The following is an 18796-nucleotide window of genomic DNA, read 5'->3' as shown; positions in this document are numbered from 1 at the left end:
TCTCTCTCTCCTCTCTAAAATGAATAAATTAAAAAATAATTAAAATTAAAAAAAAGATTATTAAAAAATTTTTTTTAAAAAAATAAAAATGAAGATGATAGTATTAATTGGCATAAGTGATCTATTTTTTCACTTTCCATATAATTGTTTTTATTAATGTTTGGTTTATTTTATAGAGTATCTTTTTATATTATAAACAAATGCCTATAAATATTCCCCTTCTTTTGCAGCAAATCTGATCATCCCTAATCATCATGACCTTCAGTGATAGCCCTACGATCCTTCCTCTGTTGCCCGCCTTTCTCCTCAAAGGAGAAGAAGCCCTAACCAAGACCATGCAGAGTAATATTAAACACTCTAAGCAAACTGTTCTCCCACACATATATAGTCAAGGGCCTTTAGTGGGTGTACTCCCTCATGGTTCAAAGGTGCCATGTAGTCTCGGAACTGAATGTGGCACTGACCTCGTGGCATGTGCCAGAAAGTTATCTGCAAGGGGTCTGAATTAGGAGGCAGACCCACAAAATTATAACTAAATTTTGAGGAAGATATTTGATATTTTGGTAGATAATACCAGTAGCTTTCCTATAGCCAATCATAAAGAAAATAAAAACATTTATTTCATTAATTTATTGTGAAAAAAAGAAAAAAAATAAAGGTAGCTCTTTCATGAATATGAGATAAGCCTTAGAGAAGATAACCTCTGAGTCCCAATTCATACATAAAATGATCCCACATTGTATAAAGTATAAGGACAAAGAACTCTATTTTTCTAATCTAACCTTCTGCCTGTTTCTTAACCTCATTCTTTAAGTGTTAGCAACTCAATAAATTTGTCAGTAAGAAATATAATCAATGATGTATGCACTGCCCATATAACACATGTAAGACCAGGTAAGTTTTAGAAATATGTACTGAACCTGTATTCTACATTATTCATTATACTGGGCACTGAGGACAGAAAGGTGATTGGTATTTAGTCTTTGTTCTTGTCTTTGGAAATAAAGACTAACATATAACATAAACAAATCATTTAAATTAATGTGAAAAACATTATGAGAAGAATGACCTTGGTCAGTGTATGTGTTGGTAAAAGGGATGATGATAGTGGACTATGAGCAGCTCTAGTCCGAATCATGACTGTAGCAGAGCGGCCTAGAGCATCAGATAAGCAGAGGTAAAGGAAGACCCAGTATCTGTGAGCTCGACTAACATGGGGTGTCTACTGTTTCAGGGAATTGGTATAGCTACAGGAAAAATATGCACTGCCTTCACAGAGCACACATTCTAATGGGGAACACAAAAAACACATTAAAAGAAAAAGCCATGCTGTGTGTGACATTAACAGTGACAACTGTTATAAGGAAACAGCCAAAGGGAAAGTGGGTGCTATTCTTACAATGGGGGTCAGAAAAGCCCCTCTGAGGAAATGGCTAGTGAACAAGGACTTGAATAAAGTGATGCAGAAGGTCATGTGAGTATTTATGGGAACAACATTACAAGCCACGGGTACAGAAACCTGAATTATTTAAGTAACCATAGGAAGTCAGCAAGTACATTATTTCTGACAATGAGACATAACATTTAATCTGCAGCCCTGAGCAGCAGAAGGCCATCTATGGCATGCCTACCACTTGTGTTTTGGAATACAGCTGAAGTCAGTTGTTTACATATTGTCTATGGTTGTGTCCTTACACAGTGGCAGAGTTCAGTCTGGTTTGTGAAGCCTAAATATTTGCTGCCTTGCCCTTTACAAATGTCTGCAGTTGACCTAGTGAGAAGGCAATGGACATATGTAAATGATCAGCAAGCACTAATTAGGAAGGACATACTCCAGAGCTTCTACGAGTGCTTCGGGCAACAGCAATGGCAGAGGCTTTGCTTAGAACTGAAATGCATGAATAAAGGATAGGTTATCATTTATGACCTTGGAGTCATTTTTAACATCTTTTATTTTCTCATTCCACATTCTCAGTGCATTAGCAAACTTTCTGGCTTTCCTTTGCAGCACTGTATATGTAGAATTCACACAAGTCTCACTACTGTACTTCCCCTCCTCTCTCCCCCAATCCAAGCCTCTAGCACTTCTTGCATGAATAATTGCAGAAGCTTTTTAATCTACCCTTCTGTTACCAGCCTTGGCCTCCTACATTCTCTTTTCATTACATCAGTTGGAATGCTGTTTTAGCAACTGTAAGCTAGAAGATGTGATTCCTTTCTTCACCCCACCAATCCTCCAATGGGCTGCTTAGTAAAAAAAAAAAAAAAATCCTTGTCACACACCTCACCTCTTTACTTCTCTGACCTTATCTCTTGCCAACATCTCTCCAGTTCACACCTCCATAGGCTCAATGGCCTTCTTGCTTTCTGCCAACACTGGAAGCTTGCCTCTACCCCAGAGCCTTTGCACTTACTATTTCTTCTACCTGGAATGCCCTTTCTCCTGATATTTACACGCCTCCTTCCTCCAAGCTTTTGCTCAAATACTACCTTATCAAGGAGCCTTTCCTGATGTTAAATGTATCCCTCTAACCCAGTATATTTTCCTATAACATTTATTGCTTTCTAATATACATTAAATTTACTTATTAGTATATTTTTATTTTTTTTTAATAAATTTTTATTAATGGTAATGGGATGACATTAATAAATCAGGGTACATATATTCAAAGAAAACATTTCTAGGTTATTTTGTCATTAAATTATGTTGCATACCCATCGCCCAAAGTCAGATTGTCCTCCGCCACCCTCTATCTAGTTCTCTGTGCCCCTCCCCCTCCCCCTAACTCTCTCCCTCCCTCCCTCCCATGTCCTCCCTCCCCCCACCCCTGGTAACCACCACACTCTTGTCCATGTCTCTTAGTCTCGTTTTTATGTTCCACCAATGTATGGAATCATGTAGTTCTTGTTTTTTTCTGATTTACTTATTTCACTCCTTATAATGTTATCAAGATCCCACCATTTTGCTGTAAATGATCTGATGTCATCATTTCTTATGGCTGAGTAGTATTCCATAGTGTATATGTGCCACATCTTCTTTATCCAGTCTTCTATTGAAGGGCTTTTTGGTTGTTTCCATGTCTTGGCCACTGTGAACAGTGCTGCAATGAACATGGGGCTACATGTGTCTTTACGTATCAATGTTTCTGAGGTTTTGGGGTATATACCCAGTAGAGGGATTGCTGGGTCATAAGGTAGTTCTATTTGCAGTTTTTTGAGGAACCACCATACTTTCCTCCATAATGGTTGTACTACTTTACAGTCCCACCAACAGTGAATGAGAGTATATTTTTCTTTTATCAGCCTCTAACACATAAGCTAAATGAAAGCAGAAAATTTTTTCTGAGGTTTACTTTTGATCATTACTCTATCCTCAACAACAAAAACAGTACCTGGCACATAGTGGGCACTCAGAAAATATTTCATGACTGCATTAACTAGGTTAGTTCCTCATTAATTTGCATACTAAATATTCATGGTAGAATTAACAGTATTCTATATAAGTAATAGTTTAAATATTTTAGAGATACTTACCATCAGGGATGAATAAGGTATAGAGAAATAAGGTATAAAATTCAGTGAACTCCTATTTAGTACCCTTTACCTATATAACTGCAGTAATTTATATCATATAATAAGAATGGTAACCAGGGCTTGATTCATTTCTAACTTAATTCCATTGTGTTAGGAGAACACAGTTTGTATGATTTTGCTCCTTTTAAATTAATTGAAACTTGTTTTATGGCTTGACCTGGAGAATTCACCATGCAAAAAAGAAAATGTATTCTGTTATTGGTTGGAGTATTTTATAAATATCAGTTTGGTTAGGGTGGTAGATAATGTTGTTCAAGTCTTCTAGATCCTCCTTGACTTCTTGTCTAGTTTGTGTATCAATTTTTGAGAGTAAGGTTCAGTAATCTCTAATTACTATTGTTTAAAAGTCTATTTCTCCTTTCACTTTTACATATTTGTTGGTATTGTCATTAGGTGTGTGTGTGAGCGTATAAATTATTGTTATATGTTCTACAAAATTTGAACATTTTATTTCTATGCAATGTTCCTCTTTGACTCTAGAAATTGTAATAAAATCTATTTTTTCTAATATTAATATAGTCATTCAGAACTTTGATGGTTGCTGTTTGATTTTCTGTCCTTTCATTTTCAATCTGTTCAGTCTTAATGTACAATATGTCTTTTGTAAAGAACATAGAACTGGATTTTACTTTTGTTTTGTTTTGTTTTTAGTACAACAATGCCTGAATTTGATTTGGGTGTTTAATTCATTCATATTTTATGTCAATATTGTTATGATTGGATTTATGTCTGTCATTTGGCTATTTACGATTCTAATGGATGTAGCTACAAGTAATAATGCCTTAAATTCCCACTTTCCTTATCTGAAGGTTAGTAGTTCTTCACTAATCAGTGATTTCTCAGTTTGTTTTAAATCATGGCCAAATTCAAAGTCTCTGACTGGTTGTTTTCAATAATTTTCTACAGTTTTATAGTTGTCTTTTGAGGATAGAATATGTTGACCTCTTCACTCTACCATGCTGGTAATCCCCAATTATAAGGCTTTTGCTATATAGTTCAGTAATAAATTACAAAGACAATCTGAACTGAGAATGAGTATTGATGAAGATCCTAGAATAAATATAATAAATATTTCAAAGGTTATAAAAAGATAAAACTTGAAGGACAATTATATTTGAGAAGAACAAATTTTAGGTCAATAGAACATCGTGGTTAAATTTTTACATTTTAATTCTACCTTTGGCACTTTGTGCTGGGTGATCTTTCTAGGACCCACTTCATACTTCTGAAACGCAGTGATAGTAAACATTCTCATGTAAAAATTTTTTTTTTTTTTTGCATTTTTCTGAAGCTGGAAACAGGGAGAGACAGTCAGACAGACTCCCGCATGGGCCCGACCAGGATCCACCCGGCACGCTCACCAGGGGGCGACACTCTGCCCACCAGGGGGCGATGCTCTGCCCATCCTGGGCGTCGCCATGTTGTGACCAGAGCCACTCTAGCGCCTGAGGCAGAGGCCACAGAGCCATCCCCAGCGCCTGGGCCATCTTTGCTCCAATGGAGCCTTGGCTGCGGGAGGGGAGGAGAGAGACAGAGAGGAAGGCGTGGCGGAGGGGTGGAGAAGCAAATGGGTGCTTCTCCTGTGTGCCCTGGCCGGGAATCGAACCGGGGTCCTCCGCACGCTAGGCCGACGCTCTACCGCTGAGCCAACCGGCCAGGGCCTCATGTGAAAATTTAATACAACATGCATATGCAATTGTTTGCACAGTGACTGACATCTTGCAATTTCTTAAAAAGTATAGATATAACTTCTTGACTGGTGGTGGTGCAATGGATAGAACACTGACCTGGAATGCTGAAGTCGCAGGTTTGATATCCTGAAGTCACCAGTTTGAGCGCAAGGTTACCAGCTTGAGCATGGGATCATGTCAATGGTTGCTGGCTTGAGGCCAGAGGTCGCTGGCTTCAGCCAAGGTTACTGGCTTTAGTAAGGGGTCACCGACTCAGCTGGAGCCCCTGGTCAAGGCATATGTGAGAAGCAATCAATGAACAATTAAAATGCCACAACTATGAGTTGATGCTTCTTATCTCTCTCCCTGTCTATCTCTCTTGTCTGTCTGTCTCTCTCTTGCTAAAAAAAAAGAAAAAAATAATAGCTTTAATTTTTACTACCCTCTGCTCTTGCTAGCTTTTTGTTAAAGGCATTAATAGTACCACTGGAAACTGATCACAACTAAAGAAAACTCCATAAGAGCTCTATAGGAAATTAAGGTACTTCTAATTCTTGCCAAAAACCAACAAGAGAAATTTAAACAACATTCTTAAAACAAATGAAAAAATACACTATATTCTACACTAAAATCTCTACAATTGTTATGTCATAATGTCACTAGTAAAGAAAATGATACCTGGCTGGTGGTAGCACCATGGATAAGGCATCAAACCTGGAATGCTGAGGTCGCCAGTTTGAAACCTTGGGCTTGCCTGGTCAAGGCACATATAAAAGGCAACTACTATGAGTTGATGCTTCCCATTCCCCCCTTCTCTCCTCTCTCTATAATCAATAAATAAAATTGTTTTAAAAATATATGTAATGTTTTTTTGATTAGTAGCTGTCAATTATCTTTAAAATAGCTGTCAAATTTTCTTGCCCATTTAATATATTCCAAAGGGATTTTAAAAATAAGGTTATTTCCTTTCCAGTTTTTCTCATTCCTTCAGCAAACACTGATTATTTTCCCTACTGTCCTGAATAGAGATTGAAATCAATGTGAATTCAGGGTTTATTATTTGATTAATGTGCCTGACTCATTAATAATATGAGCTCAACTCTTAAAATAGTTTGAATAAAGAGCTGCTGTCACAGATCACACAACAGGAGACCAACAATGTAAACCTTCATTTCTACACATTAATATTAATTACTTACTCATGCCCTAGACCTTATTTCAGTAGAAAAATCAAATGAATTTTAAAATACATCATGATGGTCATGTTTTTCCTTATTTTTAGTTATTTATAATTTATATTTCCTATCTTTCCAAAATATATTTGAAATTCCTCTTAATAAACACACAAGACCTTAAAAGTAAAGGCACAAAAAATCATGAAAGAGATACCAAAAGGGGTAGATATTTTTCCACCCAGACTCTGGGGTAAGAAAGTCACAGAGGTTGAGCATTTATTTTAGCTCTGACGTTCCAGGCTGCCATAAGAAAAAGAGAAATAAAGGGTCACATGTTCTCAATGTCTGATTAAAGGTAATGGAATAGTTCTAAAGATGACAGAAACTTTTTTTGCACTGAATTCTTTTTTTTTATTGATTTTAATTTATTGTGTTTACTTAGATTCTACTGTTGCCCCAAATGCATCCCCCCTCCCCCGTATTCCCTCAACATCTCCTTTTCCCCTCCCCACAGAGCCCTCTCCCCCTTCCCTTCAGGTTTATCCCACCCTATCATCCCTTTTCCCTCTGTCCTCTTTTCCTCTGGTCCCTTTGATCCCTCCTCTGTCTCAATTCTGTTCCTCAGTTCATATTGTTCACTGGATTCCTCAAATGAGTGAGGTCATATGATATTTTTCTTTCTCTGCCTGGCTTATTTCACTTAACATAATAGTTTCCAGGTCCATCCATGTTGTCGCAAAAGGTAAGATTTCCTTCTTTTTCATGGCCCCATAGTATTCCATTGTATATATGTACCAGTTTTTTAATCCACTTGTCCACTGATGGACATTTGGGCTGTTTCCAGATCTTCGCTATTGTACACAATGCTGCCATAAACATGGGGGTCTTGCACTGAATTCTTTTTTTAAAAATTTTTATTTATTTATTCATTTTAGAGAAGAGAGACAGAGAGAGGGAAGGGGGAGGAGCAGGAAGCATCAACTCCCATATGTGCCTTGACCAGGCAAGCCCAGGGTTTTGAACCGGTGACCTCAGCATTCCAGGTCAACACTTGATCCACTGTGCCACCACAGGTCAGGCTGCACTAAATTCTTAAAGGGATTCAATTTGACAGAACCTATACAAATCACGTTGTATAACATACAGAACAAAGTTTTCCTCAGCAGTTTGGAATAGATGAAAATATATTCTTCACGTAGTCATTGGAAACCCCATGGTTGCTTCATAAAAACCAATGAAACAATACTAAATATTAGTCCAGAGAATGCTTTTAATGATGACATCAATTGTCATCGGAATTTCACATCTAATAATCTCTGCAGACTCAACTCACTTGATTCTTTCTATAGCAATGTTCTCTCCATTCCAGGTTACCTCCTTTACTGATGATCACTACTGTCCTGGAGTACGCTTGAAATCTGTACATGCCTTTTACTCACTTTGCATGTTTATCCTGAGCAATTTTACTGATAATCCATGCCAACTACATCCCATGCAATTCACACATCTACATGCCCATCCCCTGGTTCTTTCCTTAAGACCAGTTCTGAATGTTTGATAGTTATCTAAAATTTATTAGGTTTATGTCAAAACCTGTTTTTCTTTGGTATTTTCTATCTTAAAAAATCTGCCTCGCTCAGGAGTGAGTTCTTTGAAGACCGGAGCCAGAATCCTATTTAACCCCAGCATCAAGTACAGATATAAACTGGAATGCTATTGGTTAAGTAAATACATATTTAATGAATTAATGAAAAAATTATCACAAGAGAAGGTAAAATACTGAGTTATGTTATTTTTATCATATTTAAACAAATCTAAAAGGCTCACTTGTAAGATACATCATTATTTTATAAGCCATTAGACACTTATGAGGAGGAAATGGTACTGAATGTTGTAAGGTGCCATTAATTGTGAAACACATTCTATATTCAGATATGGAAAAATATGAACACAAACAAATGTTTTTCAACTAATATCTAAACTGAATTATATATCATTTTATAGTCATGTCAAAACAAACTAATAAGGTTTCAAGACTCAAAATAACTGACTGATACCATAAACCCTTGAGAACCATTTTCTCTGGTTACTTTGTACAGCCCTGTTTAATTCATTTAGATCATACACTTTGAATGAATTAAAGCAAGATCAACATACACCAGGTGCTGTTGTTTCTTTTTTCACTTTCTCCTGGCTCTGTATTGACTATCACCATGGCCAAAGAGAGTCTTAATTTGCTCGGGGTTTAATAACAAATTACCATAGACCCAGTGGGTGGCTAAACAACAGAAATCTGTTTTCTCACAGGTTGAATGTTGGAGGTCTGAGATTTGGGTTCCGGAATGGTCAGGTTCTAATGAAATCTCTCTTCCTGTCTTGCAGATAGTTGCCTTCTCACTGTGTCCTCACATGTCACGAACGAGAGAAAGAGAGAGCGTACAGACACTCTCGTTGCCCTTCCTCTTCTTGTTTTTTTTAAATTTTTTTTCAAAGATTTTATTTATTCATTATAGAGAGGGGAGAAAGAGAGAGAGAGAGACAGAGAAAGAGAGAGAGAGAGAGAGAGAAGGGAGGGAGGAGCTGGAAGCATCAATTCCCATATGTGCCTTGACCAGGTAAGCCCAGGGTTTTGAACCGGCAACCTCAGCGTTTCCAGATTGACGCTTTATCCGCTGCACCACCACAGGTCAGGCAAGCCCTTCCTCTTCTTATAAGGGCACTAATCCTTCTGTGGGGTCCCACGTAAACCTAATTAGTGCTCAAAGATCCCACCTCCAAATGTTACCACCATGAGGGTTAGGGCTTCAGAAAATAAATTTGGGGGGGTACACAAATATTCAGTCCTTAGCAGAGTACAAGTCATACAAAGAGCTTGGCTCAATTATTACTTTTTGTTGGACTCCACACTTATTTTAAGATTTTTTATCTATAGGAGTTAGATAAAATAATCTTCCTTCTTTGGTCCGGAGAAGAGAACCATCAACCTTTGCCTCTTCCCCCTCTTAGGGATTGTGTTTTGAGGCCAAATATACATGAAGCAATTCAGTGATGATAATTCATGAATGTGTCCAAAACTTTGCTCAGCCTCTCCCAGAGAGGTGGTTAAGCGACATTTGTTTCTAGAGGCACAGCAAGAAAATCAGTGTTTTTAGTGTGGGATTGGAGGAGTTAGTCATTCAATAAGGGTAGAACAGCTACAATTTGCCATGCTTTGTGTTATAGTTTTTATCCATGCATCCAAGCAGGTTTGAGTGGCTCACTACTTTAGAAACTTCACTTTAGGCACCAGACACTTCCTCCTGAGAATTTGAAACATCTTGGAAATTTAAACTTTTTTATAATTATTCTGAGAACTTCAAATAGCCAGTCACATGTGATTGGGGAAGAAGTAATGCGGGGAGTCATTTCTAGTACTTTTTGCTTTAAAATTCCAGAAGATTCAACATGCCTTTTTACCAAATCCACTAACACCAAGGTAAAGTTGTTTTTTTTTTTTTAAAAAGAGCTTTTCCTTTTTCTGGCTCTATTAAGTAGCTGTTTATGACTCACTTGCCTTTTATAGCTATGTGTATATATATATATATTATATGTGTGTGTGTTGTGTATATATATATCACATATGATATATATCTCTCTGTGTGTGTATGTGTATCCTGATTTTATCTATAGAAAGATGCTGAAGGAAAGAATAAAGATGAAGAATAGCACGATCCCAGATTTGTGCCCGTTATGGCTAATCTTGCACACTGTTCTTTTGTAAAAATTAAATCTCTGCTTCTGGTAACTGTAGGCTTTTCTATATAACTGCTCTTCTTCTACACATACACTTCCTCAGATCATTGCTCACCCACTGCCACTGGTACAGCTTATGTGATGATAAGGAGGTTGATGATGATGATGATAGGAGAGAACTTTATATTGACTAATGTGTTATAGGCTTTAGTCTATGCATTTTGTTTCCAATAATAATTTCATAAATTAGCACTATTATTAAATTATACTGAGGTCAAGATTGAGGTTTTAGAGGTAAGTTACCTAGGGCTACCTAGCCAAGAAATTGCAGAGCTGGATGAGAAGCAAAGCCTGCTTATTTCAGAGCCCAAGTGGATAACTGAACTTGTGACTTCAGACAGCTTTGTAATTGATCATCGGAAGGAATTAGGTTTGCGTCTAGCTCTAACAGTTCCTAGCTGTGTGTTTCTATGCAACTTGCAGAATTTCAAAGACTTAGTGTCTTCACTTGTAGAAATTCAGATAATATGTCTTTCCTCTTAAGGTTTGTTGTGATTATTTGTAAGCATTATGAAAGAACATAGCCTTAAAGTGGTCACTGTTAGTTTCTTCACTTTTAGAAAGACTTGTTGACAATTTCTGGTACTACTTATAGTAAATTACTGCTCCAACATTTAAAATTAAACATTTTCTTCAATTCATCACTGACTTTATTTTATTTTTTAATTAAAGTTGATATTCAATATTTTTATATTTGTTTCAGGTGTATACCATGGTGGTTAGACATTTATATAATTTACAATGTAATCCTCCCAATTAGCCTAGTGCCCACTTGGCCCCATGAATAGTTATTACAATATTTACATTCCCCTATTTTGTGACTACCAATTTGTACTTCTTAATACTTTCACCTTTTCTACCCAGCTCCTGTCAACCATCAGTTTGTTCTCTGCGTCTACAAATATGTTTATATTTTGTTCATTTATTTGGTTCTTTAGATCCCCCATATAAGTGAAATCATATAGCATTTGTCTTTCCCTAGCTTTACAGGGCAGTTTTAGGTTTGCAGAAAAATAGGGTAGGTAATATACAGTGTTCCCAGGAAGCCTTCCGCCATACACATTTTCCCCTAGTATTAACATCTTTCATTAGTGTGAGACATTGGTCACAAATAATCAACCAATATATTTATTGCTTCATTATTATCAACTGAAGTCCATCATTTACATTAAGGCTCACAGTGTGTTGTAGAGTTCTACTGGATTCAGTAAGTTCATAATGCCATGTATCCACCATTACAGCATAGGGAATACTTACACTGCCTGAAATTCCTTGTGTTCCATCTAGTCATCTTTCCCTCCCACCACCCCTCTGGTGGACATCTTTTTACTGTCTCTATAGTTTTACATTTTATCACATATTGGACTTATACAGTGTGTAAACTTTCAGATTGTGTTCTTTCACTTAGTAATATGCATTTAATTATTTCTTATTTTTTATGGCTTGATACTGATTTCTTTTTATTACTGAATAATTCTCTACTATATGGAGTGCCACAGTTTTTCCATTCGCCTTTTGAGAGACATCTTTGTTGATTCCTGTTTGAATAATTATAAATAAAGCTGCTATAAACATCTGTATGCAAGATTTTATGCGAACATGTTTTCAAATTATATGGGTAAGAACCTAGGAAAACAATTGCTAGACTGCATAGTAAGACTATGTTTAGCTTTTTAAGAAACTTCCAAACTGGCTTATAATATGGCTGTATCATTTTTGCATTTCCAACTCAATGATTGAAACTTCCTAATGCTCCACAGTCTTGCCAGCTGTAGTTATGGTGAATTATTTGGTTTTTCACCACTCTAATAGGTATGTATTGATATCTCACTGTTTTAATTTTCAATACCCTTATGATATATGATACAGGACATACTTTGATATGTTTATTTGTCATTTGTATATAGTCTTTGGTGAAGTATCTGTTTTTGTTTATTAGTTTGTTTTTCCCATTTTTAATTAGGTTGTTCATATTCTTATTGTTGAGTTTGAAAAGTTTTTGGTACATTTTGCATACAAGTTCTTTATTATGTGTTTTGCAAATACATTCTTCCAGTCTGTGGCTTAACATTTTCCTCTCTTCATTGTGGTTTTTGCAGAACAGTTTTTAATTAAAATAAAGTCCACTTATCATTGTTTTGTCTTTCATAGATCATGTTTTTAGTGTTTTATCCAAAAATTTATCACCAAATTCAAAGTCACTTAATTTTTTTCCTACATTATCTTCTAAAAGTTTTATAATTTTGTGTTTTCCATTTAAGTCTATGATCCACCTTGAATTGATTTTTATAAAAGACATAAAATCTATGTCTACATTCATTTTTTCACATGTAATGAATGTACAGTGGTCCCCACATTGTTTGTTGAAAGGATCCCATGTACCAGTATATTTTAAACAACTTTTTTTCAGTTCAAATTGGTGAAATTTGTCCTCATTGAGTTTCTTTGCACATACTTGAACTGTCAAGTACTTGCTTGGAGTGTATTCTTTCCAGCTTTAAAAAAAAAAAGGCTTAGCTTTTTATCCCATTCTATACATTACCTATTGGCACAGCTCTTGACAACATTCTGACTAGGTAGCAGAATGCAGTCATAATAACCCAGTGGATATTTCAGCCATTTCTGACCTTCTCGACTTCTTTTACTTTTTCTATTAAACATAAATTTATAAAGTAAGCCAAAAGCTTTTCATATCTCTTTATAATCTTCCAGTGAGAAAACTGCAGAAATTCTACCCCCTGGAAAAAACAAAGGTTTTCATTTTTTACAGAGTGCTACTCTTTCACCAAGAACTAGTCAGTTGTATGGAGACTGCTGAGTTAACTAGGTAAACTGAAGACAAAACATATCACCAACTCCTCCGGAGTCTGCTCCTTTTGTGATACCTTTTGGAAAAGGTAATGCAATTATAACAAGAAACCAGGATGAATGCAGCTATATATTATAAAAATCTTAGAAGTGTTTTTGAAAACCAGGAAAAGACTTATTTTCTTAAACAACAACAGGCCTAGTTTGGCAATTCATCACTGATGTAGCTGTTTAAGCAGTCAGTCTCTCTCAGTCTTCCTACTTTACCATTCTTGATGTATGGTCACAAAACGGACACTGCCTAGCTGACCATTGCAGCTGGACTGAAGGCAGGAAAACAAATGTGGTAGATTTATCAAGGTAAATCTTCCCAGAAATCTTAGTAGGCTCTCACTTATACCTCATTAGACAGATTTATGTCACATGGCCACAAGTAACTACAAGACATACTGGGGAAAGAAACATTTTGCTATTGTCTGTGTGGATTGCTGCCTCATTATTGTTCTTCTAATAAGAAAACAAAGATTGAAATTAGCTACTTAGATTGTCTTGGATGCGATCTATGTCTACTCAATCACTTTGAAGTTTGCTGGCACATATGTTGAGCACCCAAACTCCAAAAACCTGTCTGAAACTATAATCAAGTTTTAGTGATAATTACATGTTATAAGGTATATAGATCCATAATTATTTTAGTAGTGAGAGCATGACTAAATTTTATTTTCTTATAACCCAATGTTTTTAATTAGACTATGCAATATATTGCTTTCTACATATTTTTAAAATTCATTTCTTTTTCTCTATTTTTTCCATCACTCTCCTAAGATAAGCCTAGATTATCACTATTACATTTGATCCACTGCAACACCACAGTTCTCATCAGTCATTGTTACACTTTAATTAGTTCCCACCCTTATAACTCCTAACCTTTTTAAATTCAACCTTCCAATATCTGTCAGAATATTCAAAAACAAATCTGACTGTAATGAACTTGTGAGAGGGGAACCCAAAAGTTAGAAATTTGGCTTCAGTAAGAGTAGCTTTTAGTTGTAATAAGTAGGAGATTATGTAAGGGTTAGGAACTAGTTAATTTGCTCGCTATTCTCTCTTAATAGCTCCCTGGCCTTCTCTTTTAAAACACAGGGTGAACTTTATCTTTGCAGGGGAGGCTGGGGAGCGTCCTTAGAAGCAAGCGTCTGGGAGGAGTCCAAAGAATGAGAAAGGAGACTCTGTCATGGGAGGAAGGCAAAAACAGCTGGTCCGTTATCTCAAGGACAGAGCACCTCGCTAACCCCTTGTCTACATGACTAACTTCACTGCCATTGCCCCTTGCACCATTACTAACAGCCCCTGAACCCTATAAAATCAGTCAGCAGTGAGAAAGTGTTTGGGCAGAATTAGAATGCATTTTTAGGCTCCCTGCTTTCTCAGGTTGCTGGAAATTTGAATAAAAGATGCTTTTATACCATTCAGACATTGCCTCCATGACTAATTTGTACTCAGCAGCAATGTATAACTCAAACCCAGCTTGTTCTAGTAACACTTGTGCTAAACACTTTTCTAGATCTTTTTCTTCAGTAAACAAAGTCTCACTTATTCATTTAATGGACCCAGGCCCTCCTTACCATGGCAGCATGGATTCTTGCCTCTTCTTCCCTCATACCTGACATTCACAAAATAATAATACAGTGGTCCCTCATCTATTACAGGGATTTGTTCCAGAACCCCCGCAATAGGCAAAAATTCACAAAGTAGCGACCTTATATTAATTTTATTATTTATATATATTTTAAGGCTTTATAAACCCTCCCCACACTCTTATAAGCCTTTCTTACACTGTTATTAACCTTTCCCACACTCTTATAAACACTTCCTATGCTCTTAAGCACTTTCTATACTCTTAAACCTACGTAATTTTAACATAGAAAATTCTATATGGGTACTCACCAGGAATATACAATACATATTTAATTTCTATTTAATATTCTTTAATTAATATATTTTTATATTTTCTATATTGTTTTCAATTTTTTAGGCTACAAAATGCTTATTTTACTAAAAAAATAATTAAAATAATATATATATAAATATTGCAAAATGCTGTGATATAGCAAAAAATCCACGATACAAGATTAGTTATATACAATTCTAAAATCCACAATACGGTGAGAATGCGAAAAGTGAACTGCGATGTAGCAAAGCACAACTGTAGTTCTACTTCATGGAACTTTTACTGGGATTAAAATAGTGTGCATAGCCCAATACCTGGCACAAAATTCAAAATAAGCCATTCTCTCCAGCCTCATGTCTCTTGATGTTCCTGTACCAAAATTCCCTTTTGTATTCTCTTCCCAGCATCAGACTAACTTATAGATTTAAGTTAATTGTGTTTACATAGATTCAAGTGTCCCACCGAATACATCCTCCCCACCCCTATGTTACTCTCAACATTCCCCTTGCCCCCCTCCCCCAATGCCCTTCCCCCTTCCCTCCAGGATTTGCTCTTCTGCTCTTTATAATACTGTATTATGTATATATAATTTCACCAATCTCTTTTTTATTAAGCTGTAACAAGCAAACAGAACTAAGGAAAAAAATTACCTCAGTTAGTATACCACCTCTTCAAAGATGTCTTTTCTTGGTTTCCTACTGTGTTCTTATAAAATTGTGTTACTAACTCTATCATTGAATTCTTTTCCCCTAGTAATATTGTATGAATGTTCATACACCAAGCTAGCCAGTTTCTTGTGTTTCTTTGAATAACTGTATTGTCAGTAATGTTATTGTTAGTAGAATGACTGGTACATAGTAGGTGCCTCATAAATATTTGACAGATGTAATAACATATATGCATGCTCTTTAATTACAAAAAGCAATCTTATTTCAGTATTGTCAAACTATTTCCTCTATTAATCACTTAAATTCACACAGAAATTACTTTCCCAGTGAAGCAAATTTTATCTTTTGTAACAGACTGAAGAAATTACAAAGTAATTTACAAAAAATAAAACAATCATTGAGAACCTCCTAGAAAAAATGCAACACTTAATAACTGAAGAGAAATGACATTGGGAAGTAAATATTTTAGAAATCCTTCAGATTAGAATGAAATTTTTAAAATATTTTATTATTTAGATTCACCCAAATGTCTACAGAATACTGTCAATGTCTCCTCAGATAGTTTTATTTTGATGCTAGAAGCTAATAAAAAAATTTGGACTCAAATCCAGTTTTTGATTACACTTCTATAATATAGTATATAGAAGTATGTAATCTTTACTGTGCTTCTACAAAATACATTTTAATGTATTTGTAAGTAGGGCTGGTCTGAGAATATCCACAATTCTCTTAAAGTTGAAAGAAACCCCCTGGCCCGCCTCATTTAGCAAGTATGGAAACTGAAGCTAACATTGTTAAGTCACTTGCCCAGAGAGAGAGAGAGGACTAGAACTACAAAATAAGATGTAAGGTATTCTTTTTTGATAAGAGCTCAGGACTATATCCCAAAGCTCATTGTGATTACTTTATTCTGTGTCAGTTTACTTAAGCTAAAACTATATTTCTCAAAATCACTTTTCCTGATTATTGTTAGAGTTGTCCCCAAAAGAAGATTTTGAGAGATCTGGAAGGTGGAATCAATGCTACCATTAAATGTTGAGAAGTCACCTGATTAGATATGAAATACAGTTGCAAAGAAGCCAGGAGATTCCAGCATGTCCTCACTTGTCCAAAATCAATCCCAGCTTTCCTTTCCTTCTGCTGATCCTGCTGACTCCAGACACAGAAAAGGCAGCCTTCTGTAGACCTCAGTACCAGCTCTTCCTTGTGGCCCCACTCTAACAACCGAGTGTCCCTAGGTTTAGAAGGCTTGTTGGCAACTTCTCTCTGATCCTCTAACTCCTCCTTGCAGACCCTCATTTCCCAGTGATGCCTACAATGTGAGACCAGTAATCTATAATAAATTCCTTATTCCACAATACTCATAAGCTCACCTTCTCTAACAAAATTCTGACTGACACACCTAATTAATACATTAATTGGTATATACTGCACATTTTTTGAGAAGAAGAAAAAAGGGTTTGCTCAGCTGACATTTTGAAGATATTAATTAAAATAAAAGAATCTATTATGGCATAAATTACTGTACAGATTTACATATACAGATCAAGCTTTAGTTCTCCAAATATAAGTTCATACACTGTAAACTTAATATAATATGGTGTTGTTTCCCAGAAATTATTTATAAATACAGCACAAAAAGATTAGAAATGTTATTACATAAACACATTGATATATTGAAACATGTAAGAAACTTTTTAACCCAATATTTTTCGACGCTTATTTAGGGACTTTCTTTTTTGATTTAAATTTATTGGGGTGCCCTGGCCAGTTGGCTCAGCGGTAGAGCGTCGGCCTGGCGTGCAGGAGTCCCGGGTTCGATTCCGGCCAGGGCACACAGGAGAGGCGCCCATCCACCCCTCCCCCTCTCCTTCCTCTCTCTCTCTCTCTTCCCCTCCCGCAGCCAAGGCTCCATTGGAGCAAAGATGGCCCGGGTGCTGGGGATGGCTCCATGGCCTCTGCCCCAGGCGCTACAGTAGCTCTGGTCACAACAGAGCGACGCCCCGGAGGGGCAGAGCATCGGCCCCTGGTGGGCAGAGCATTGCCCCCTGGTGGGCATGCCAGGTGCGTCCCGGTCGGGGCACATGCGGGAGTCTGTCTGACTGCCTCCCTGTTTCCAGCTTCGGAAAAATGAAAAAAATAAAAATAAAAAAATAAATTTATTGGGGTGACATTGATTAATAAGATTAAATAAGCTTCAAGTGTATTTTTTTTTCAAGTGTGGCAGATGATGTGTATCTATTAATATTGGACAAACCAGTGACCTACAGCTTAATAGTCTAGGGAAAACATAATTTTTAAAAAATTAGGATTTTAAATTACACTTTAAGGAGAATACTAATTCTGTCCTTCAACATGAGTAATATTAAGAAATTCTACTGGATTTTAATTGAAAAAATATCAACAGTCAGAAAGGCCTTGAAGACATTTGTGTCCACATAGGTGAATTTTTTAACTGATTCAGTGAACAATGACACATCAACTGGCTGAATAAATGAGAGAATGAATAAAGAGCATCTCTATCCTGCAATTAGTACTGAGTGAGATCATTGCTATTGAAAATGAATCTGTTCTTTCTTCTTCTATTGCATGCTGCCAATCCACACTCAGCCAGGCTGTTTCTGAAATATGTGGGTACGAATCTGCCCTTCAATATTTCTTCCACACTGACTGTAGATAAATCATCAAAAATAAATACTAGTGAACACTTTAATTCTTTACAATAAATCAGGGAAATGGGAGTCTAATACCTGAGGATGAAGTTTTAGTGTAGGTCAAACCAACAGTTTGCTGAGGAGGCAGCATGTTAGAAAACAGGGAGCACTTTGTTCAAGACTCAGAATTTTACTCTCAGGTTAGAAGTGTTTACACGTATTTCTGTCTTGTTTGGTTACTAAGTGATTCTGGGTTCTGAATTTTGTTTTGTTTGTTTGTTTGTTTGTTTAAACTTGGACAAGCCAAAACAAATAAAAACAAGGATGGTTTGAATCCTTTGTTTGTTTTTTCTCACTGCTTATTGTCCCAAAGAGCCAAGCTGGATGCTAAATAAGATTAAAAACTGAATCATAAAAACTTTTGGTCTTCAAATCTATTGAATATGGCATATAAAATATATCTATCAATCATTTGAATACAAAA

The sequence above is a fragment of the Saccopteryx bilineata genome, chromosome 8 (assembly GCF_036850765.1).
Source record: "Saccopteryx bilineata isolate mSacBil1 chromosome 8, mSacBil1_pri_phased_curated, whole genome shotgun sequence".
Lineage (NCBI taxonomy): Eukaryota > Metazoa > Chordata > Mammalia > Chiroptera > Emballonuridae > Saccopteryx > Saccopteryx bilineata.
This window is presented reverse-complemented; position numbering follows the sequence as displayed.